The sequence below is a fragment of the Dendropsophus ebraccatus genome, chromosome 3 (assembly GCF_027789765.1).
Source record: "Dendropsophus ebraccatus isolate aDenEbr1 chromosome 3, aDenEbr1.pat, whole genome shotgun sequence".
NCBI classification, from domain to species: Eukaryota; Metazoa; Chordata; class Amphibia; order Anura; family Hylidae; genus Dendropsophus; species Dendropsophus ebraccatus.
This window is the reverse complement of record NC_091456.1, coordinates 27,122,321-27,148,013: the sequence shown is the minus strand read 5'-3', so window position 1 is coordinate 27,148,013 and position 25,693 is coordinate 27,122,321.

Genomic DNA, 25,693 nt, shown 5'->3' with positions numbered 1-25,693 from the left:
CTGCACATTTAGTGTCTAATTTATCAGAAGTACATCAGCTCTATAAACCATAATCAATATTTCCCCAATGCAAGATAATGTCTTTGGACATTACACATTCATTACAGTAGTTCAGTGCATTTATATCTAAACACAAGGGAGGAGATTTATCAAACAAGGTGTAAAGTGAAACTGGCTTAGTTGCCCCTAGCAACCAATCAGATTCCACCTTTCCAAAAAGTCTGTGAGGAATTAAGGTGGAATTTGATTGGTTGCTAGGGGCAACTGAGCCAGTTTCACTTTACACCATGTAGTGATGAGCGAATACTATTCGATCGAATACATATTCGATCGAATAGTGATTGTTCGAATATTCGATATTCGTTCAAATCCCCCAGCTTCCGGTTTTACCATCCAAATGGTCAAATAGATTTTTTTCACTAATTGAATACTGGTTCCCATAGACTTTAATGGGATCGTATATATTCGCACGAATATTGAATATTCGAATATCTCACTATTCGCTCATCACTAACACCATGTTTGATAAATCTTCCCCAAGATGTGCAATGGGTCAAGTAAGGAGGTAACATCCCCATCAAGGTTTTACAGCAGGGATGGGGAACCTTCGGCCCTTGCAAAATGACAATTCCCATCATGCCTGGACAGCCAAAGCTAAAGCTTTGGCTGTCCAGGCATGATGGGAATTGTAGTTTTGCAACAGCTGGAGAGCCGAAGGTTCCCCATCCCTGTTTTACAGGAAGATTTCTATTCTGCATGAAAAGCAATAGAATCCTACCAGGTAGGCAGACAATGATCTCTAGTGTTAGGGTCCTATTACACGTCCTTATAAACTGTAAACAAACGCCGATTTTCTGAGCAATTACATGGGCCAACTATTGAGCAGCAAGGGCTGTACGGACATTGTTAGCGATTAATAATAAGCATAAAATAATAAAGCAATAACTCACCTTACCACATTCCAGGGTGTCCTCAGGCCTTTTCCGGTGTCTTTATAGGCCATCCCCAGGGTCTGCACCTCTACCTTCTCTGCAGGGACGATTCTGATGCCTGAGATGAAATCTGAAATGCGCCCCCCTTCACCCGATGCCCTTTTAACCCACCGCCACCCCCGCCCAAGCCTATTGAAAATCAAAAATAAGGCGTGTGTGCAGAAAATCTGCAGCTTAAAATAAAAGAGCTGCAGACAACAGGGAAGGCCTCCAAAGACATGTGGTAAGGGAAGTTTTTACTTTATCTTTTTATACTACAGTCAGCAGCCATTGGGCACGCATGGCTATTACACGTAGCGTTGCGTGCCCGATGATTTTAGGTCAGGACCTAAAGAAACGATCAGCCAATGATCGTTTCTTCTTTGGTTGATCGTTCTCTCTATTACACAATGCAATCTTTGAAAGGGAGGTGTCATCTATATTTTTTAATTGCTATTTACTTGATTTTCCTTATAAAAATTTGGCTTATTTAATAAATGTTGTAGTAGTAATCATTGCCATCTTTCCCCGGTTTTGGCCGAAGTACATACCAATAGACACAGAAAGCATTAAAAAAATGGTATATAAAACCATTTTGCCATCATTTTCCTTTAAATAAGTTAAATATACCTACTGTATAAACACTGGTGAGGTGGAATAATTTGCCAGTTGTAACTCTAACAGTATTTTTTAAATATTCATACGGTTTTATGTATTTGAGGGACCAGTGACCGTAATTCATAATCAAGTATAGTATTTATTTAGTTTTTTTTTTTTTTTTTACATCCAAAGAAATAAAAGTCAGTAACTACAACAGATGTCTTTCTATTTATAGCAGGTAGAAAAATAATGAGTTTCTCGAGGATTATAACTAATGAAGAATTCATGGAATAATCCATCACTTTATTTATTATGTTTTTGAATGGTAAATATTATTGGAATCCTGATTTTTGAATGCATTCATGTAAATGTTTATATAAACAGGTTATTTGTTACAGATATACAATGAATAAGCAATTGTCATTCATATATACATATAGGCTATGTTCACACAACGTTTTTTCAGCTCCGTTTAAAATTACGTCCATTATTTTGAGTCTAAAAGAACAGACGTCATTTAGCAGCCTGGCCTCCCCTTAGTGCAATGATTTGTGCAATGACGGCTGTTGGTACATTATTCGAGTTTGGGGTTACTGATTAAACTTTGGGTGTGGCTTAATTGAAAAGTCCATTGAATTTAATAGTAAAAACAGAGAACGAATGGTGGAAAAAGAAAAACTGTGTGTGAACAACTAATAAAAAACGTCTGCTCTTTGCAAAAGACGTCCGAAAATAATGATTATGTTCGTTATTTTGACGTCCGTGGTAAAAATATCCGTTATTCAATGCATTGTGTGCATTGGACGTCCGTCTTCCCATTGACTTCAATGCATTGCCATTGCAGTCAGTTAAATCGCGGCAAAAACGTACGTTATTTTAAATATCAAAATCATTCGCCTTTTCTCTATTTTGACGCTGTGTGAACATAGTCATATGAAGACGAAGGAAAATGTTTCCACAAACTGCTATATATAGTATGTGCTCTATGACTTTGTAATGTCTACACCTTTTACATTGGCATTGCAAAATTTTTTAAAAAATGTTTTGTGTTATAAAAGGCATAACTGGCTGAGGTCAGAAGGGATTAATGCATTTAAAGGGGTTACCCAAGATTAGATACAGAAACACCACTCTTGTCCTCAGATTGTGTTGAGTACTACCACTTAGTTCCACTGAACTACACCTCACATGGTAGAAAACGTTGGGAACCTCTGGGTTCAATAAATCTGTTATTGTAAAAGTCAGTTTGGTCTGAAGGTTCATAGGGCAGATTGATGAATTTTGCAAAAAAAAAAAAAAAAAAAAAGGAATATTTAATTTTATCAATGTTTCAAATACAAATGTGTGCGAATTTGTGTGTACTCTGGTGTTTTTTTTTTAACTGGTGTCAAAAAGTTATAAAAGCTTGTAATCTTTTATGTAAAAGTCTCAAGTCTTCGAGTACTTATCAGCTGCTGCATGCCCTGCATGAAGTGATATATTCTTTCCAGTCTGAGGCTATGTTCAGCTAAAATGAGGACCGTTATTTTGAGTCTAAAATAACGGATGTTTTTAGAAGCCTGGCATCCCCTTAGTGTAATGACGGGTGTTTGCACATTATTTCAGTTTGGGGTTACTAAATGCCCTTTGGTTGTGGCTTAATTGAAAAATCCATTGAATTTAATAGTAAAAACAGAGAAAAAACTGTGACAAAAGAAGAACTGTGTGTGAACTATTAATAAAAAACATCCGCCATTTGCAAAAAACGTCCAAAAATAATGTTCATGTTCATTATTTTGACACCCGCGGCAAAAACGTCAGTTTTTCAATGCATTGTGCGCATTGGACGTCCGTCTTCCCATTGACTACAATGCATAGCCATTTCAGTCAGGTAAATTGCAGCAAAAATTGAAGTTTTTTAAATAGCGAAATCGGGCATTTTTACTCCATTTTTGATGTTGTGTGAGCATAGCCTGACACAGTTCTCTCTGCTGCTACTTCTGTGACAGGAACCATCCAGAACAGGAAAAGTTTTCTATGGTGATCTTGCCCGGTAGCCTCCCCTCCGGGTTTTGTATATAGGGATTTACAGAGGGGAAGGGGCTGTGCTCTGTATAGCCCTGGGGCACAGCGCTAGATCAAAGCAAGGGATCAGTAACTGAAGGGCTTAGATAGCCCTGCAGTTCCCGACACAAGCTTTGGTGGCTGCAGAAAAGGCCTCCTCACCCCTTACTGCTGCCAGTCAAAAATATACATAAAAAGGGAAAATGTACATGAAAAGTATATATTTTTTTGTTTTAAATAATGTTATATTAAAAAGCAATATTCACTTACCTCGTGCATACATTCTCTTAAATTTCTAATGGAAGCCATATTGTTGTAATTGACCTGTCACATGAACGATCTGGTGAAGTGATACTGATAATTAGAGGATTCACAGAAGGGGGTGCACAAACAATATATAAAACCTAACGTTTAATAAATAACAATAAAATTATACCCCACTTAAACAGACCAATACACAACACGAAACAAAAAATAATCTGCAATCACTGTTATTAATGGTATACACCCAGAACCATAGGCTGTTGTCTAAATATTCTGTTTCAGCTATGGTTATGGGTTTCCTAATAACACCAGGGTAGAAGGATACATACGGGGTAGGGACCTTGTAACCCTAGTATGCCCTCACCGAGTGGTATGTATATACTACCCCTACTCGCACAGGGGGGAGCGGGGCACTCGCCCTAAGAAGGGCGACCCCTACCCTGGTCTACCCCTTGGTGAATCAACACCCTGTTATGCCCTAAAAGCAATAATGCTGGTCCCTTACCCTCCGACGCGTTTCCTCCAGGTGGCTGGATTTCTCAAGGAGGCAAGGTACAATACAGGGAATAGTTATGGCTGGGGCTTAACTGTTAAAGCAAGAAATACAAACACAGTATAAGTACACTCCATTCGTCATAAGCAGACTGGCAACAACATGTCTAGAAAGGGGTACACTCACCGGCTGCTGCAGTGGCAGGCAAGACCGTGATACACTCCGTGCAGGTGTGCACGCTGAGTGTGTGTCTAGGAGCAGTGGCTGCAGACATATGCAGTCCTGGTCCGGGGGGTGATATACGCCATTGCCGCGCGCTTCCGCCTACACGCGACGTCACTTCCGGTCATGTGACATGCCGCGTCGGTCAGCTGAGCGCAGCGGCATTGCCCTGGTTACGCTGTAAACAATGTAACAGCGTTCCTGGGTCAATGTAAACTGCTCAGATGAGGAGGATTAGTATAGTGGTTTAGATGCTGTATCAGTGCTCTATCGCTAATAATCACAGAAAAAAGGGGGGGAGAAGCTGAAGATGTAAATAGCGACCCACATCAGTACTGGAGGGCTATGCAGTTATATACATGCAGTGCATTATTTACAATATTTACAAAAACGGTAAGACAAACGGGATACTGTATATTGACCCCAAATCATGGTTTACAACGGGGGGGGGGGGGGATCACAGAAAACAAGCAAAGTTTAATTGTTCATTAAGCCCCATGTGAGCTGTGGTCTTCATCCTGAAGATCCATTCGCATTCCTTTTTAAGGATCAATTTGTCCCAGTCCCCTCCTCTCACTGAGGGCCGCACCAATTCCAGGCCCACAAATGACAGTCCTGTCACCCTGCCCATATGACATGCATTGATATGGCGGGCTATGGGTTTGTCTGTCTTGTTAATCACATCCCTCAGGTGTTCCCCTATCCTTCTACGGAATTCTCTCATCGTTTTACCGATGTATTCCATACCACACTCGCATGTGGCCTTATAGATCACCCCACGAGATCTGCAGTTAATGAAATTTCTTATTTCATACTCCTGTCCTGTGATATTGCTTTTGAACACTCGTGTGCGTTCCACGTGTTGGCATGCAATACACCCACTACATCGATGGCACCCTGGTTTTTGACGGGTTAGCCATGTTTGTCCTGTGTCGGGGGGAGTGAAGTGACTCTTGACCAGACGGTCCCTCAGGCTACGTCCCCTTCTGTATGTTACTTGGGGGGTTGTTCCTATTTTGTCCCTGAGGTCCGGGTCGAGTCTCAGTATGTCCCAGTGTTTTTGTAATATCTGTCTCACCTGTGTAGCTCCTGAATCATATGTTGATAATTAGAGGAGAGGGAATCTACAGTAGGAACGAAGCAAAGCACTTCATTCCTATCTGTATTCTGCTTATCAGGCTGCAGGCTTTGAAGTCTTCTCCGCTCCGGGCCGCTCCTCTCCAGGTGCTGGGATAAGATGGATCCAGTCCTGGGAATCTTTTCTCAGTTTCCCAGGACTGGATCCATCTTTTCCCAGCACCTGGGGTAGAGTGGCACGGAGTGGAGCAGACTACAAAGCCTGAAGCCTGATAAGCTGAATACAGATAGGATCAAAGCACTTTGTTTCGTTCCTACAGATTGGCTTATCTCTATTGGTAATGATTGAATCTGCCCCAATTTCTCTAAAGTCATTTTAAAGGGAAAAAAAAATAAGGCATGAATAGTGATGCATGGTGTACTATATTTTTCTAAATTCTCAAGAGACCCCAAAGAAATTCCTTTTCTCAAGTGTGAACATAACCTTTTCTGTTTAAAACTTACACGTCTGTAAGGCTGACATTCCAAAAAGAGAAGGTTAAAAAAAAATGAAATATGATTTGTTACTTAAAATTTTAATTGGTGATTTGAAAAAAAAAAAAAATTCTATTTCAATCTCTACTTTATGTCGATTTATTTTATTCTAACCAAAGATGTGAAGACAAAATAACACCTATTGTTTTCTGCACTTGAAAAATCATCTAGCTGCCTTTAAGCCGCTAAAAGCAAACACCGACTCGCAGTCACCACATTCAGAAAAAAGACATATAAAGGAAACAAAAAATCTAAATGGCATTTCTTACCGTTCAACCAGTATTGGGTTATTTGACATGGTGTTTCAAATGGATATTAAGTATCATTGATTGTGACCAAGATTTAATAGGAACAAAGGCTCAAGATAGAATGCCCAGGGTTATAAGACTTCTGATTAAAGTGGAGCCTTAGAATGTAGTGCTGTAATTTGTTATTCTGGTGCATCAACTCTTTTGTGAGGTTTTAAGGCCAGACAGCTCTTTCAAGGCTGTTGGCTGATTCATTCTAAGTAGGTTTTACCCTTGAGAATTTGTCTGTTTCGTATTGATTAATGTAGTGTCTTATACCTCCAGATTTTGTTCTGAAGAGAGTAGCTAGTTTCACAATTGGTCTTAATTACTGAGTTTATATGAAACAAAAAAATGCAGTTTACAGCAAGTAGGTGGCTGCAGTTCATTAAGAACAAAGGCTGATTTTCCTATTAACCTATAAAGCGGAATGCCTAGTAATTTAAATTAGACTTGATGTATACACAGTACCAATAGATACATCACTTATTACTCAGTGTTTACATTGTATTCTGTTTGCATTATAAATAAAAAAAAAAGCAAATTAAGGGAGTTTTCACTGTAATATAAAAAATAGAAAAAGTCACCTGTAGATTCCTTTAATTCATGGATGTGTCATCTTTAATGGTTGCTATTAGAGTTGAGTGAAGATTTTCTCACCAGTGGTTTTTTTTTTTCTTAGTGTTATCTAATCTGTCCTTCAGTTTTGATTACAGTGAAAAATTAATATATGAAATGCACATAAACATATGGATGAAAGTATGCATATTTATACTGGGGATGACAGTCTATTTATGATTCATCGGTGCGAGGAAAGAAGCAGAAGACAGATGTGTTGGCATCTAGGAAGAGCAAGTGTTATAACTAGACTAGTAGCTCATCTCCCTTGCCTTTTTGTGGGTGGTACAACTGCAGATGTTCATCCTTGGGTATCGGGTGGTTTGTTCTAGAAAGAGATGAGGGAAGCAGTAGAAATTTGTTTCGGGAGCTTCGTGAATTTGGGTCAAACTTGTTAAGATTCACAAATCAAATCTTAACGAATTTCATTAAAACAGCCAAAACTATAGTAGCTACAATACTGCGGCTATTGCAGAAGGGCAAATTTGTTAAAGCAGGTTGTTGTAAAAGTGTCAAAAATTGGAAAATCACAATTTAAACTAAATGTCAATCAGCCAGTCAATCATCCAATTTCCGCTATGGACAGCAGTTCAAGTTCAGTAATAAAACCCAACTTGTATAAAACAGAAGGAACGGAGAGCAAGCACTGATTATGTAAGGCACTTACTCAGTTCAGTAATGAACCCAAACTTGTATAACACAGCATGAGTGGAGTGCGACCACTGTTTATGTGAGTCGTACACTCAATTCACTGATCCCAGTATATCGGCATAACTAAATAGAAGTTTACAGTGCCCAGTGAGTAAATGATATGGACTGTGCTTTTACTGGTCCAAGTGAAATAGTATAGGCACCCAGTTACTTGGTAAACTGGACACTTGGTTGGCAGCTACAACAATCACCCACAATCTGCCCTCTTATCCTCTCCTCTCTATCCCTATATCACTCTGTTAGTCTCTCCTTGCTCTGCTCTAACTGCCTGCTGTCATCCTGCTCTCTCCTCCACACACAGCCGACTGGCCACCTCCATTACCAAACTGCCTTATATAGAGGGGGAGGGGGAGGTGCTGACATCACAGAGGGGTCTGCAGCTGACTGGACGGACGCAAGGCGCATGGTTAATCCCTTTTTTCCAGCCAGTAATGCTCCAGACAGCATGGGCTGCTGCCATTTTATTTTTTGTTTCTTTGCATTAATTCTCTTAACAAATGGGCATACAGTGAACCTCATTGAGAAGACTATTCAAGATTGCATTGAGAAGTAGCCTTCTATGGGGGTGGTCTACTAAGGGAACTAACAATCTAAAAAGGTTAAGTTGACAGGTTACAGCAAGAATGAAGAACCGTTGGAAGTCCAGGCAGGACAACACAGGATGCAATATGGGAAGATCCCTATCTCCTTCTCTACATAATGGTAACAATGGTAAACACAGGTAAGAGAATAATGTAATAAGTAAAATAACTGAATATTCAGTACAAATCCCTAGTAATAAACCATAAATGAAATGTAAACATGAAAATAATGCGCCAAAGTGCACAATAGAATCATAATAAATATGTACCGATAGTAAAAAAAAAAAAAAATTCTCACTGTTGCCCAAAATCCTAACCAGTTTATCCCCCAAAATAATGAAGGTATAAGAAAAAAAAGAGAGCGGTCCCAGGACACACAACCCTTCCCCACACGTTACAAACTACTTGGAAATGATGGTAAGAAACTTTCCTTTGATCCTCTTATCTTATACACAAACTAGACATATCAGCAGGTTAAAATCATCTAACTTGCTAATAGCTCCCTATAGCTCAGAGGGTGCTGAGGATGAAGGTATGCCTCTTACATTTAACCTCACCGGCATTCCTGGCAGTTTTAGTGTAGTCCTCTGTCCGGTAAGGTTGTTTGGAGCACTTCCCCACCCCTAGAGCAACCCCCAGCCATCCCACTCCACTGATAATCTTTAGTAGAGGCTGGCCAGCCGGCACTCTGAGGTTGGGGCAGTGCTCTAAATGGCCTTACTGGACAGAGGACTACATTAAAACTCTACGGTAATAGCTCAGAGGATGAAGGTAAGAAACACCTCCATCCTCTGTGCCCGTGCCCAATAGGGAACTAAAAGCATGGTAGATTCGTCTAACCTACTGATAGTTCCCCTTTCTCCCTGAAGCCTGCCTCTTTGGAATTAAACCTTCCAGACTTCCCTATTTTAAGTTGAAGCAGTATATATATTTTGGCAGCAAGAATACATGTTGCTTCATGTTGGAAGCAGTCCTCGTTGCATTTAAAGTGTTCGGGCAAATAAATAGTATAATGTTGTCTGAAAAGATTGCTGCTCTTATGGGTGATATGGTGGAAGCGGTCGAAAAAACCTGTGCACCATGGTATCAATCGGTCCATGAAGCGGACTTTTCTTATTACATAAAATCTAGATTGCTCTATGTTTTGAATCTTGTTTGGGTATCCTTTCCTATATGTGAGTTGTCACATTGCATTCTGCATACTTGACATCTGAAAATTGGCTTGTATGTTGTATACATTGCCATCTGTTGCAACTCAATAAAAAAAAATAATAATTTGCGAAGGTTCACTTACCTCTGTTGTGTACATTCTCTTAAATTTCTAATGGAATCTATGTTGTTGTAAAGGACCTGTCGCATAAAACATCTAGTTATACTGGTCATTGCCAGTAGGGGTGAATCTGCACTCTGGGGTTGAGGAAGTGCTCCAAATGGCCTTAGTGGACAGACAACTTAAGTATGGTAATGGTACAGAGGATGAAGGTAAGAGACACCCCCCATCCTCAGGGCCCAATGCCCAATAGGGAACTATAAGCAGGGTAGATTAGTCTAACATGCTGATAGTTCCCCTTTAAGGCTTTCTCTCTAAACTCCAAAAATATAATCATAAATTTCTGCAGATAAAAGTCTTGTCTCAACAGAGCTGTAAAACAAAATTGACAAGGCCTAAAAAAGAAAAAATTACAAGCTGATTAAATGAATTATCTCCTATATCTGTGAAGATCTCACATTCTTATAATGAATGAACGCTGCGTTTAAAGAGAAAATGAAATAACTGCAATTATATTTATGTTTTATGAAATGTATTCATTTAGTAACCAAATACCAAAATGTATATATTTTCATGAACAATATAGAAGAAAAAAACAAAAAAGAGTTAACTATATCAATTTCAAAAGCAACTGGTAGCATTATATTGCCCTGTCTATGTGTCTGTTACCAAATGCTTTTTACATTGATGCAATTGCTCTACAATATTGTCTTCCATTTTGATACATTTTGTATTTATTGGTTTTCCTTTCCAGCTCCAATGATATACACAGTAGACAGCACAAAGCAATTATTTCCCATTCTTTGTCAGATACATACAGAAAATACACTTGCATCCTGTCTCCTCAAACCCATCCTAGCCTTGGTTCAAGAAATCTATGCACTCTTTTCATTTAATGCCGTTGTCCTCAATCTATTTGTTAAATTAAATTAAACAACACGAGATAAGGGAGCGGATGACAAAGAGGACAAAGAAAGATACATTTGTTTCATCTATTCTCTATGTATTTTAGTTGACATAGATGGATAAATTTTTATATCTTCTTCTACATTAATAAAACAATGTACATCTAATTCCGTGTAAGCCGCAGCCCCAGTTCTGAAGCATTAGGCACATTCTCACAATCTGATATAATTACCTACTGTACATTTTTATACAAAAGACCACAGGATACTGAACTGCAAAAGGTTGTTCCTGTAACATACCATCTGTTATGACTGATAATGACCAATGCCTAGGGTGAAGTTATACCAGAGATTACGATTGGCCTTAAATTCCGTTCCTGGTTTATATATGTTCCTTGTTTTTGTCTTTGCTTCAGTTGACTGTTTCATGTTTTTCAGTTCTCCCTGCACTTACATTTGCCGCTGCCTTATTGCTAATTGTCTCTGATGGGCTTTGATGGACAGGTCTCCTCTCCTCTGTCCTTCTGTGTTTCTCTGCCTGGACTCATGAGCTTTTTGTCCAGGACTTAAGTTTCCCCTATAGGTATCTCTCTTCTTTCTTTCCAGTGCTCTTTTCCAGCGTAGTCCTGTTCAACCTGAGCTAGCATTTTGTCTTGCATTTAGTGTTTCTGTTTCCCTAATCTTTTGCCTGTTTAAAATACCATTCTCTGGCCTTATTCACACGTCCCATAAAATTGTCCATGGTCACAGATCTGCCACCATGGACAATTTTGTGCATTCACACCATCCGTGCTGTCACCCGTGCCGTAATCCTTGCCGCGAAAAAATAGGACAGGTCATAGTGTGGACGGCGGCACTGATGCCTCTCCCCGCTTCTGTTACTGGCTCCCCTCTCCCCCACTTCCATCTCCCACGCACCTGTCACTGGCTTCCATCTCCCCCACTCCTGTCACCCGCTCCCATCTCCCCTGCTTCTGTCACTTGATCCCATCTACCCCACTCCTGTCACTGGTCCCATCTCCCCTGCTCCCATCTCTCACCGCTCCTATCTGTCCTGCTCCCATCTCTACCCATTTTTGTCAGCCTCTCCATCATGCCCACGGACAATATCAGCGCCTCCTGATACCCAGCCCCATGCATCCAAATGGATGCAATTAACAGATGTCCAGTGTTTTTCACAGAGTAGATAAAATCCCGCTCCTTGAAAAACACTGGACATGTGAATGAGGCCTCTGTCTATCAGCTCCTGTACCTTGCTTTTTCCACCATTTATCTCGCTACCATCTCTGGCATTTGATCACTGCTTGTTTTGTCCACAGTTTATCTTGCTACTGGCTCCAGCTTTTTCCTCTAGTTGCCTGTTTCTTACTACCCGTTCTCTTTCTTGCCATGTACCTCGCTGCCTTCTTGGTTTTGACCTCTGCCTATTTTTTGTGACTACACCCTTATCTGCTGTATTGTACTAAGTTGCTTGTCTGGTATTGACCCTGACTAGTCTATTCCGTGTCTTTTGCCTGTGTTTTGTTTGTATTTTGTCTGTCCGTGTTTTGTCCTGTTTATCCACTTAGTTCAGAGCAGGGACTGATGCCCAGTTGTTTAGAACCTGCTCTGCAAGTAGGCATGGACAGCATGGGGGGGTGGGGGGGCGGGTGCTAGCCTTAGGGCCCATTTGTTCTATTTTATTTTCCCTGTGACCCTGACACCATCCCTTTGCTGGTTCAGTATCATATATACGCTGGTAACATCCAGTTATCAGTCCCTCCATCTTCTAACCTAATCCTGTCACCTACATCTGGAAGACACCTCAAGAATCCACAAATTTCTTATAGTTAAAAACAGCTAAAATTTTTGTTCTTTTGATGTAACTTTTAAAGCGAACCTGTCAGCACGGCCGCAGCCGGATCGACTGTGATTTCCTTTCTTCATCTGCAAGTTCAAGTCTCCATGGATACGTGCAAGCAACAAGACTGTAATGCTCGCGGCCCCCATTGTATCAGAATGGGGGTAGTGCTCATTACAGTCTTATTGCGTGTTTGTTTCCATGGAGACCCAAACTTTTGGATGAAGAGAGAGGAAATCACTGCTGATCCAGCAGCGGCCGTGCTGACAGGTACACTTTAACAACTTGGTATTCTATTCTCTAAATTCTCCCTTCTTCAGTCTATCATGAATGCAGCAGCTAAGCCTTTCTTCCTGCTCAGCCAATACGCTGATAGCCCACCTTTGAGAGTCTTCTGGTTGAAGATTCTACTTAGAATACAAGTTAAATTCCCAATTCTTATCCACAAAGCCCTCCACAGCATAACATCTTCCCACATATTCTCCCTCATTTCTGTCTACCATTTTACCCATGTCCTGGATTCTGCTAGTGATGTAACGCTAACATCTTCAATAATCCAAACATTTCAATCCCATTTAAGACTTTTATTGCGTTGAACCAGTTCTTTGCAGTTCAATATCCCAGATAATTTCCAACAACCACTATTGTATGTGTGAGATGGGGACTGTGTATAGTAATATGAGTAATATATGGCTTTAAAATAACATTCTGCAACTGACCACAAGATGTCGCTCTTTTGCAGTACACAGCCTGTGTTGTTAAGGCTATGTTGTTGTCAATGGAGACAAAGGAGCAGCCATTTTGAGAGGGCTGGCTGTAGTAGAGGCAGACTGAGACACCTGATGCCATCTATGTGAAGCATATATCTTCTGGGACCCCCCAACTGCTATGGAGAGCAGCTATACTAATCTGTGACTGGGTCCTGTTGAAAGGAATGTCTGTGGTTCACGGGAGGCACTAGCATGACAACTCTGCCACCTGACATAATGTATACAGTGCACTACTGCACCCAGCTTGCCCTCCACTACCCATCTGTTGCAGTCCATTGTGCTCACTAGTATAACTGCTAACTTATTTATATTGGGAGCCTTGTCTGCAGCTCCACTTAGGGCCAAGAAGGCAATGGAGGTCAATGTAAAGCTACAGAGGAGGCACAGTGAGGAGTATTGTCACATGGTCCTCCAGTCCTTAAGGCAGTCATGTATAGATGGATTCAGAGACTAGGACTGAATGGGTCAGATCTACAATTTTACTCAGAGTGGGGCTGCTATAGTTTTGTAAAGAACAAATCCAAATCAACCCCTTCAATATTGTTCATACTCCCTATGGCCCAGTTCACACTGAGCAAAAACATCAGAGTTTTTTCGGCGGAGATCCCGTGATCAATATCCTGCAGTGAGCTAATGAGAGGGTGCGCGTGTGTCTGCTTCCTCCCCACTCCGCCCAAAGAATTGACATGTCAATTCGTTGAGCAGAGAGCAGCGGGAGCGGATGCGCGCGCCCTCTCATTCACTCACTGAAGGACACTGATCACGGCGGGATTCTGCGGCAGAGAGCTTCCTCTGTTTTTTCTCAGTGTGAACTGAGCCTATCAGGGAAACTGTAAGCTAGGATAGAGAAACGCTAACAGTCAGGTGGTCTCACATTGGCAGACCTATGCTGTCCAAACATTTACTTGGTTGTTATATGCCAATTTCACAGTTTTCACCTGTATACTGAATGCTGGACGAACACATGTGATATACAAACACAAGGGCAATGTCAAAGTGGGGGAAAACATTCAATGTAATATATAGAACTCTTCTTTACTGTGCTCTTAAAGCGAATGTACCAGCAGTACATTCGCTTTAAAAATTTTTACATGGATAGAGTGGCACTGTGGCAGGGAAGCCGATGGGGCGGTCCTTTTTTTGAACCATGGCCTGATTCCTGCGTATGGCGCCTTTCTATTTCCGGGCACTGAAACACCGGAGATAGGCTGGGCCCACCCCCAGGGGGAGGAAACCCCCGCCCCTCAGACTAGAAAAAATACACCAGAGCAGCTGATAAGTACTAGATAACTTCAGATTTTAAATAGAAATTACAAATCTTTATAACTTTTTGACATGGGTTAGTTCAATGTATAGATAGATAGATAGATAGATAGATAGATAGATAGATAGATAGATAGATAGATAGATATTTTTCATGCTGGAATACTCCTTTAAGACCTCCATAAACCTTCATTCCGGCCAATTTTCTTTCATTTAGAGGGGGAAGCGTGTGAAAGACATGTATGTATGTGCAATCATTGTTTGGATTAGAAACCATTCAGTGTAACAAATTTGTTACTTGTGATTTGTGGAAATACTTCACATTACCATACACATAGGCACAATTACTTTGCTGTGTGAAACATGCTTTATTAACACACCTGCTATCTGTAGTCTTGAAGGAATACAATTTGGTCTGTTCAGTCATTGCATAAAGGGATAATTTATTATCTAATTTTCTTCAAGTAGATTTAAATTAAGTTAACCTGTTGACAGCTGTCACAGCAACACTTATGCCTAAGCTGGAAATAAATGTCATTGTATTGTGACTTGATACGGTTTCAGAAGACAAATTCACCGTGATTTCAACAACGCGGTGATTGTTTTTGAAGGATGTATTAAGGAGATGTTACTGATATATTCTTATTAGCTTTGGCCAAGGCAGCATTGCCATACGTTTGCCGTATTCTGAAATTTTAACTGAAACCCAAATTATGCATAGTGTACTGTATGATGAATGGATGGATGGAACAAAACTGAACAATGTAGTGTGGCCAATCATACAAATTTCTGACAGCAGTGTGCTGTGCTGTTTTAAAGGGGTTGTCCAGCAAAACTCTCCTTCTTTTAAATCAACTGATATCAGAAAGTTATATAGATTTGTAATTTACTTTCTATTAAAAAATCTCAAGTCTTCCCATACTTATTAGCTACTATATGTCCTGCAGGAAATGTTGTTTCATTTTCAGTCTGACGCAGTGCTCTCTGCTGACATCTCTGGCCGAAACAGGAACGGTCCAGAGCAGGAGAGGTTTTCTATGGGGATTCATAGAAAACCGAGACACAGTTCCTCTCTTGGCCAGAGATGTCAGCAGAGAGCACTGTCAGACTGAAAATAAAACAACATTTCCTGCAGGACATATAGTAGCTAATAAGTATGGAAAGACTTGAGATTTTTTTAATAGAAGTAAATTACAAATCTATATAACTTTCTGATATCAGTTGATTTGAGGAAAAAAAAAAAAAAGATTTTCGCTGGACAACCCCTTTAACATATCCAGTGTCTTTCACTTTTTGCTGTGTCTTCAATTGCAAAGGTGCCACAAATTGAAACCTATACTGTGTCTAGTTGTGGAGACCATATGTCAGGACGGGGCAAGTAGGGACATAGTAGGGCAAGTAGGGAGCCCTGACGTTGAACCCCCCAACTGTCCCTACCTACTTGCCTCAAACGGCCCTAGGCGGCCGTGGACAACCACATTGACGTTCCCTGTGCTGAATATGTGCACACAGAACAAGACAGACAAGCAAACACAAAATGGGATAGTCAAACAGGCCGGGTCAAAACCGTGTCAAATAGTCAGACGAGAGGTCAGATAAAAAGTCGAGCAAAAACAGAGGGATTAGGAACGAAAAAAAACAGCAGTGGGCACAGGGAAGCTGGGATCCATGTATTAACTGTATAGCCAGCAGAGAAGTGAGCAGCTAGCTGTTATTTATCCAGGATCAGAGGCTAGTTCCAGCAGCTGATTGGACCAGCCCTGATCCCAGCACCAAGTTCAGCTGAAACATTCAAATCCTGCAGAGCTCAGGTTAACTCCTACATTGTTTGATGGAAAGCAATCGGGTGTGTCAGAACAAACAAGGCCCAGTTCACACCAGGCTACCGCACATTCCTGACACCATACCTGCAAAAAGATATTGATAAAATAGAACGAGTCCAAAGATGTGCTACAAAATGGTGGAGGGTGACAGGCCTAAAACATATCAGGAAAGACTTAAGGATGTGAATCTGAATAGTCTGAAGGAAAGAAGGGAAAGTGGGGACATGATCGAAACCTTTAAAATGTTAATCGACTATATAAGGTTCAGGAGGGAGAGAAGTGTTTTTAATTAAGAAAAAAAAGAAACTGAACTCAAGAACAGGAGGACACAGTGAGAGCTTAGTTGGGGGAAAGATCAGAAGCAACATGAAAAAATATTACTGTACTGAAAGAGTAGTAGATGCTTGGTACAAACTTCCAGCATATGTGGGAGGTAAATCTACAATAACAAAATGTAAACCTGCCAAGGATAAACAAATATCCAGAGGGCAGACTAGATGGACCCTGTGGTCTTTTTCTGTCGACAATCTTCTAGGTTTCTAGTAGAAATGAGGGAAGCAAGATTATCTGCGACCCCACTGTCAATTCGCTTAGTTCAGCTATCAAATTCACAGTGATTCGTTAAATTCGATTCACTAAACATGTCGGCTGCACATGTTAGCCCACTGTACTGTCATTTGGCGGGAGCAAGGAATTATCCATAATCTCTTGCACCGTCCAATCAGCTGCAAACCCCACTGTGATGTCATCACCCCCTCTTTATAGGGTGATTGACTTCCTAGAGATGGCCAGTCGGCTGTGAATAGTGGAGAGTAGGTTGCAGCAGGAATTTAGAGCCGGGAAAGCTTTCCCTCCACTGCAAGTATGTAATCTCATGGAAAGTGACAGTGAAGGGATCCGCAACGGATTTCGCTGCGAACTTGCAGCGTGAAATCTGCTGCGGATACATTATGTGTGAACTCCCTCTCACAGATTATTTAGGACTGAATTAGTTGCTTGTTGCTATAGCTCCTTGTTCACTTTCTTTACTTATATGTATTACATGGCAATAGACAATTTCTTATACAGTGCAATATACATGTTAACAGGGATTCTTTGAAGCTTGACTGCAAGCAAGTTCTCATATCCTTTTCGAAAGACTAAAATTAAATGCCAGATCCTTCAGACGTCTTTTTATCGATCTCTCTCTCAATCAACTGTCTGAGGAAGCCATTTAAACTGCATGTCATTCAGAACAGACAGTCCTGACACACATCTGATTAAATAGTCAGGCTATGCAAAAAGATTATCAACTGTTTAATTGTTTCAATGTGAGATCATCAAACCAGTCCACCATTGAATCCACATGACCTTTGTTTCCTTAGTTTAAAATAAGATGAAAATACATTTTTTTATTTTCATTTTTTTACCCAAACATACTGTGCTTTTGCTTCATACATTTTATCTGGTTATTATATTAGGTAAGCATGTCTCTGGTAGAAAATAATGAGGCCAAATGGGAATGGAAAGGCCCTTAAAAAAAAGGAAAATAGTATTTTGCTGCAATAGTTTCAATTAGGCTAGCAGCGAAATCAAAGGCATGTTTCTTCGCGGTAGGTGGTAGTACTGTGTCAACTGGTGAACTGTCCACCAATATAAATATAAAAAGAAAAATATCACTTTATCATCCATTTGGCTGCTTCCAAAATACAAAGCTCTCATCTTGTATTTTTTTCAGATGCATAATAATTGTGTGCTCCCTGCGCTCCGCATTGTCTAGGGCTTTTAACAAAATAAAACCCACTGGTATTAAATAAAACAGGCACTTTGTTATAGAACTTTATTATAGAATTTACGTTCATGGCTTTTTGTCAGTGTTTCAATCAGATATAGAAGCATTTGCTTACGAGCTGTTAAATATGTTATTCACTTATAACAACTGTCTTCTAAAGCTATTTCACTGGCCGGGGTTTGAATGGACTAGAGTACCTCCAGCCCACCATAGGAAATCATTCTTGGGTTCCATTCATGAGCCCTATGTAATTTATTATACTTATCTACTTATACAAAATTTTTGGTTGAATACTTAAAAAAAATATGCTATTTAAGGGAACCAATCATTTACAAAATCACTATTAGGCTATGTTCACACTTGGTTTAGCAGCGTCCGTTGGATAGCAATGGACACTGTCAAACTGCCGTCCGCCGGGCTGCATTCGGCACGTTCTTTTTTTACAATTGACTTGCGGCACCTTTGGGTTCGCCCGCAAATCAACTTACCATTAACTTTGCCGCCGGCCAACTTTACACTGTGTGAACAGCTATTGTTTCCGAATGCTGTTCGGTTGTCAGTGTCTGAAAATAATAGGTAGGTACATCATTGAATCACTGGCGTTAAAATAATGATGTATGAAAAGAGTGGACAGCATGGCATTGACTTCAATACAATGCCGCCCCTGCAGTAAAGAATGGATGCTGATTCTGTTGCAATGAGCGTCCGTTCTTTAGTGAAAGAATGTAGTGTGGACATAACCTACAGCTAACAAACATTGCTAATACACCTAAGCACGCACGGCCCAAAACTATATCTGTTGCCTAGCTCCCTATCTATTATGCCCTGAAAATGTACTTTGATGAACTCCCAGCCTGTATGGAAATTTAGTTAAAGTAGGCTCCCTAGATCCTGGGACTGGCCAGGACTGTAATCACATCTCTCTGAGCGTGACTCACAGCACTGTGTAATCGTTGTGAGACACAGAGGCGGGCCTGGATTGGTATATCTCGGTCAATCAGGACCAGAGAGACGTGATTACATCACAAACCAACCCGAGGACCATGACTACTTTGGCTCCAGGGACTACCCAATGCCAACCTGAGCCTACTAGAGCGTGGGAGTTCATCAAAGTACGTTTTCAGGGCATAGTGAGCAAGGTCCCAGGCAACAGATATACATTTGGGCAGTGTGCGCTTAGGTGTATTAGCAATGTTTTCTAGCTTTAGAGCCCTATTACAAGGGCCGATTATCGTGCGAAAAATCGTTATATCGTTTGAATTTAGAAATTTGAAAATTGCAGACGTTTGAAAAATCGCTCTTATGTCGTTGATTGTTCATTTACATCTGAACCTAAAATTAATCGTTCGCTGTAATTCCACATTCGCTCAAGTTCCGCATTCGTTCACTAATTGTTCAGTGTAATTGCACATTGTTCATTGTTTTGCTGGGATCAGAAGGAATAAACGATCATAGTAACAATCGCAATAATGATAGTAGAAACTATCGTAACTAACGACCATCGTTCTGTGTAATATGGGAAACGATTTCAGGTTAACGATTTGCGATCATTTATCGTTAGTCATTAATTGTTAAAAATCGCTCTGTGTAATAGGACCCTTAGGCTTTGTTCGCACAACATACTATTTTTGAAAAGAGTGGCTTTTGTTTTCCATTAAAACAACGGCTATTCTTTTTATACTTCAATATATTGTGTGACAACATCGGCCATTGTTCCATTAACTTCAATGCATTTCATTGCAGTATGAAAAATTGTTTTAAATGGAAAACAATGGCCGTTCTTTCCAAAAATAGTACATTGTGTAAACATAACCTAATAGCAGTTTTGGACATGATTGGTTCCCTTTAAATCAAAGTATTTTTGGGATATTGCTTAGAATGTCCATAGTCCTGTTTAGAAACCAAGGTTATTTTATTTTCCATTGCTTTACCACTACTATTGAATCTGTTGTATAGTACATCAGAAATGCAGCAGATAAGGTAGAATGAACTTCTTATAAAATTCCTATTAGCTCAAGCTCAAAATTAATGTGGGAAATCACTTTCATGGTTCCTCATAATTCAGTGACAGTGACCTTCTCCTTACCTTTGCAGTAAGTCATTCACTCACAGCTTATATCTTACATCTGCTATAGTGTTTTTCGGTAAATTATGTGCCCTTTGGTAAGTCTACTTATAGAACTGCAATTTCATCTGTTTTTAAAAAAAATTAAATGTATTCTGAAATGTTTTATAGGCTCAACATGAAAATAACACAATCTAGCTAAAGCATACAGTTACACAGTTGGAGGAATGAAAGAGTGTACAGATTCTAGGTAGACTGACTTTAAATAAGTTACTAATGCCAGAGGCAAGTAAACATAGGGCCACATAGTGATATCTGAACTTTGACCTCCCAACTGTGCAAGAATTGGTTAATAAAATGAACCTCACAATTAGATTAGAATGTAACGTAAACTTGAAAAGGAATTGCATTAATATGGAAAGACGGCCCAGGTCTGCCCAGCGGGGCGCTATTAGACATCAGACAGAACCTTTCCTATATAATGGAGAGCCATGAGATAACACTCCATTCCTCAGATGTCCATAAACAAAGAAAGACACTAACATATCACACTAATCTTTAATATTCTCCTACATTCAGATGAATACACTGTGCGTTTGTCAATTGATAAGGAATTTAGCTTGACTGTCCTATGCAACAATTCGTAATGTTAACTAACTGGTCATGTCTCCAGAGGGGAATAGGTGAGGTGGGGTTGAATGTTATTGTTCTATGCGGAGGCAGAGAATAGGGTTTGTAGTTTTAATCCTCCTTTCCCCTTCTAAGCGGAAAAAATAAATAAATAGAATAAATAAAAAAAAATAAAGAAAATAATAATAGAAAAATACAGTTCAGCAACTTTTTTTTTTGGGGGGGGGGATTTTTTTGTTTTTACAATATGCGCTTTATGGTAAAACTGACACATTGGGGAACATTTATCAAGTCGGAACCTCCCACTCCCGCCTCCAAGTCTTCTCTCGTGCTGCACCAGTTCTCTGGAATGCCCTACCCAAAGAGCTCAGACTTATTCCCAACACCCACAGTTTCAAGCGTGCCCTGGAGACTCATCTCTTCAGGTGTGCTTATAAGATTCCCTAATCTCGACTCCCTCTCTGCTATCCCTTTTCCATCCTCTCTATAACCTCTTCAGTGCCATCTACATTGAACTTGCTACCTAAACTCAGAAAATGGCGTGTGACTGGCTCACCCAATCATCTAAAGGGACTTTGAGACTTTATGTACAATGACTGGAACATTAACAAATAAAGCACTTGTTGCCTCTTGTGTCACCCCCAGTCCTCCTAGTCTGTATGCTCTTGTGAAAAGGTATCTAATTCTGTATAATTTTTATTTTAATTTATTTATTGTATAATTTCATATAAATATAACCTGTATTGCACTTATATGTTTTTTAAAAAGTGCTGCGGAATCTGTTGGCACAACAGAAATAGATATAGATATAGTTGAATCTTCTAACCTGTGTTGGAGCTGTGGGGTTAAGCACAGCAATAACAGTTTGTTTTTTATAGTTACATATTGTAACATTAAGGAGCTGAAGGTAAAATAATATTTGTCTCAAGAATGGAGATCCTGATATCCTTGCTGACTGGATCTGCAGGGCACACATGCTATGTCTTAAAAAAGTAAAGACACGTCATTTGAATGATGTCAAGATAAACTACCCATATTGTAAATGGGAATTATTAATTAATTTATGTAGCATGACTATCTTACGGCTCTCTTTATTGGCTCCATAAAGAACAAATGGAGTGATAGTATGCACAAGCAGACTGTAGCTCCATTCAGCGGGAATTTCAGAGTGCCGGTTCTTAAGCAGCCCCAGCAGTTAGACACCCCCCTGCAATCTCTAAGTTATACCATATCCTGTGCATACTACGGATAGGGCATATCTACACCAGATAGTAATACCACTTTAATGCCCAATAAGGAAAAGCTAATAACTGATTTTTTTTTTGTTGTTGTTGTTAATTCCTTCATTTTTTTCCCTCAACACTTGAATTAAATAAAAAACGGTAGGGTGTCTTCATATACACATTGGATTTCTTGCTGCGAACTCGCAGCTAAATCCGTTGCGGATCCTTGCCCATGCATTTCAATGGGCTGACATACTCGCAGCAGGGGTTAACGGCGGTGAGTTTAACATACTTGCAACTGGATGACAATCCCGCGGCGAGTATGTCAGCCCAATGAAATGCATGGGCAAGGATCCGCAACGGATTTCGCTGCGAGAAACCCTTAAAGGTAATCTGTCAGCACCTAGGCTGGTCCCGAGGTGCTGACAGTGTAGTGAAGGTGTGTCCATAATTGTGTGTGGTACCTTTCTTGTAGCCAATCATGCCATACTTTTTTCATAATCTAGCCCGTAACTTGTGATCCAAGTTTTAAAGATGAATACTTCGGCACGCCTTAGCACGCCTCCTCCTCCTTCTTTTCATTGTATATTGATTCAAGGCCGGCCTCCTGTGTCCCGATTTTCAGGGGGGAATGCCAGTCTGCGCACTCCTGAGGCCGGATTCACGCATGCGCTGCAGTGCTGAGGAGCGCCGCAGGCGCACTAAGGGTACCAGCTGAGGGCTTTGCCTTCAGCCCTCAGCACGCCTGCGCCACTCCTCGGTGCTACAGCGCACGCATCAATCCGGCCTCAGGAAAGTGCAGACTGGCAGTTCCAGGGCGCATGCGTCCCTGAAGATTACGTCACCGGGACACAAGAGGCTGGTCCTGAATCCATATGCAACGAAAAGAAGGAGGAGGAGGCGTGGTAAGGCATGCCGAAGTGTGGCACAGTTGGCTACAAGAAAGGTACCACACACAATTATGGGCACACACCTTCACTACACTGTCAGCACCTCGGGACCAGTCCAGGTGCTGACAGATTCCCTTTAATCTGTTTCATAGATGTTTCAAGAAACCAGAATGTTCAACTCTATATACTCTCATTTAGCCTTACTGAAATCCATTTTAGAATTTACCTACCCTTTGAAGCTGATAAGATTTTTTTTTTTTTTTTTTTTTTTTTACAGGATAGGAATTTCAAAAGCCTTTGCTGTCATGTTGAGATACTCCGGGATAGTATTCCGTAAAACAAACAAACAAAAGGGGGAAAAAAAACTTGTTTTGTTCCCAAGATACAGTATGTGTAGTTGTAATAATAAACATAAGGAATTGAAGACTAACATTTCTTATTGGCTTTAAATGGGCACTCTCACTTTGAAAAAAATTTACTACAGTATGTTACATGGACATGTCAAAAGTTTTAATCATTTGGGGTCTATGTACTGAAGCAATCACCAGTACAGCTGTGAACTAAGATTCTCTCTCAGTTTCTTAGAAAATCTATGGAACCAGTCACCTAAACTGATTTGTGGTTGGTAACCCCTCAAGGTTTTCACTTGATTCACTAACCCATATATTAGTTTTGGGCACTTACCCTTTACCTTGGACTAAAAGATGGGGGGGTTATCTTTACCAATAATGTAACCATATTTGGACTGTGCGCCAGTGCCAGTAACCCGAACAAGCATTTAGAATAACATTTATGGAGAAACAATGGTATTGTAATAACATCCTTAATTAGAATAATTGGATTCCCTTTAAAGTTTTAGGCTATGTTCACATGCTATATAAGAACGCCGTTACGTGATCTGGCCAGGAACGCCGATGAGTTCTGATGAGGGCGCATCCGTGCATGCCCGCATCAGAACTCCCCACTGCACACCATGGAGCATGCGGCCCGAGCCGCTCACTCCATAATGTGCACTGACAGGGTTTTCTTTGTCCGCTATTCAATGATATATCAGTTTTCAACGGAGTGTATACCATGTGTATGCACTACGGCCGGGATTCCTTCAGCCTACAGCACTACGTAAGTTCCATACCAATCACGGCCGTTGCAACAACGGCCGTGATTAGTACGGAACTAATGTTGTGTGAACATGGCCTAATATGTTTCACAACAGAGTGTCTGCTTCACCTTAACTATGTAAGCCTGTATCTCATCTCTCAGTTTGTGTAAGGTTTAACTTTGTACAAAAGATAGACAACAGATAGATAGATAGATAGATAGATAGATAGATAATGTATGTAGACAGATTTCCCTCCATATGACTGAGATTAGTATGCATTATAAAGGTAAACTGTTCTATGTTTTCACAGTGATACTGTTTGAAATATCGAGGACCTTCAAACAGAATTGCACATTCATTGGTATGCTGCTTCTTTTTCTAAAATGTATCAATTATTTATCAAGTTCAAAATGCAGACCATGCATTCTACTGCATTTTAGATCGTGTCATATACACTAAGGTTTCAAAAATACTATTATTCTGAAACTGCTAGTTCTATTGCCAAGTCTGCAGTTATTAATGTGATCATACATGCATAAAATATTTTCCTCTGCTAATATAATTATTATTATTGTTATTATTATTATTAGAGGCTTAACCTGTTGGCAACATTGGATAATGTTAGATTAAATTAGCTGTAAATGTATATCACAAAGGGAAAGAAGATTGTATTAAAATAGAAAGACCCTGCTTTGCAGCAAGAGTATTGTATGAATAGGATAAAACAGCTGAGATTGGATGGAAGTCTGATCCCGGTAGTTGCAGGCAAGTGGCAGTTGTATGCAGGGGCGGGTCATAATGTGGGCGGTTCAGATGGCCGTCCCATGCCCGAGGCTTCTGGGGGGCTTACAGCTGTCCAAACTGCAAAAATCTGATCTTATCACTAGCTCACTAAAGGATCAAAGCATCCTATGGTGGGCCCACAAGTGATGTGCTGACAGGCGCTGCTGCAAAGAAAAAGCAATGTGGGAGGTGAGATGTTTTTTTTTCCCCATCATTTATTGTGATCAGGGGGGCACAGGGTGCCATCTGCTAAAGGGGGGACTACATAGGTGGGCATGTACTAAAAGGGGACTACACAGAGGGGCATGTACTAAAAGACACATGAAGCCTCGGGAGCACCTGTAAATCTAAAGACCCACACCTGTGGGAGCACTCCTAAATGTGCACTGCTACGGCTTTACTGAAAACCAAGTTTTGAAATGCTAGTCTGAGGCTATGTTCAGACATAATTAGCATTCAATTAGTGTCAATTAGCACTATTTTACAGTTTATTATAATTTGCAGTAAAATAGCAATAATTATGTTAAATGCATATTAAACATAATGTGTAAACCTAGACTTTAAAAAATTCCCCCATTAACCCCTAGACGACCCTGGACGTAGGGTTACGTCATGGAAGTCTGTCCCCAGACGACCCATGGCGTAACCTTACGTCCTGGGTGTTTTTCCCGCTATGAAGCGCGCTCCGGAGCGGAGCGCGCTTCATAGCAGGTGGGGGCCGGCTGCAATCAGCAGCCGGGACCTCACCGGTAATGACACGCTGCAGCGATCGCGCTGCCGCGTGTCATTAACCCCTTAAACGCCGCGATCGCGGCGTTTAAGTGACAGGGGGAGTCCCCTGTCACTTACCGATTGGGACCCCCGCAGTGTGACTGCGGGGGTCCCGATCGTTGAAACGGACTGCCGGAGGTCTCTCACCTGCCTCCGTGCAGTCCGATCGGCGATCTGCTACACTGAGCC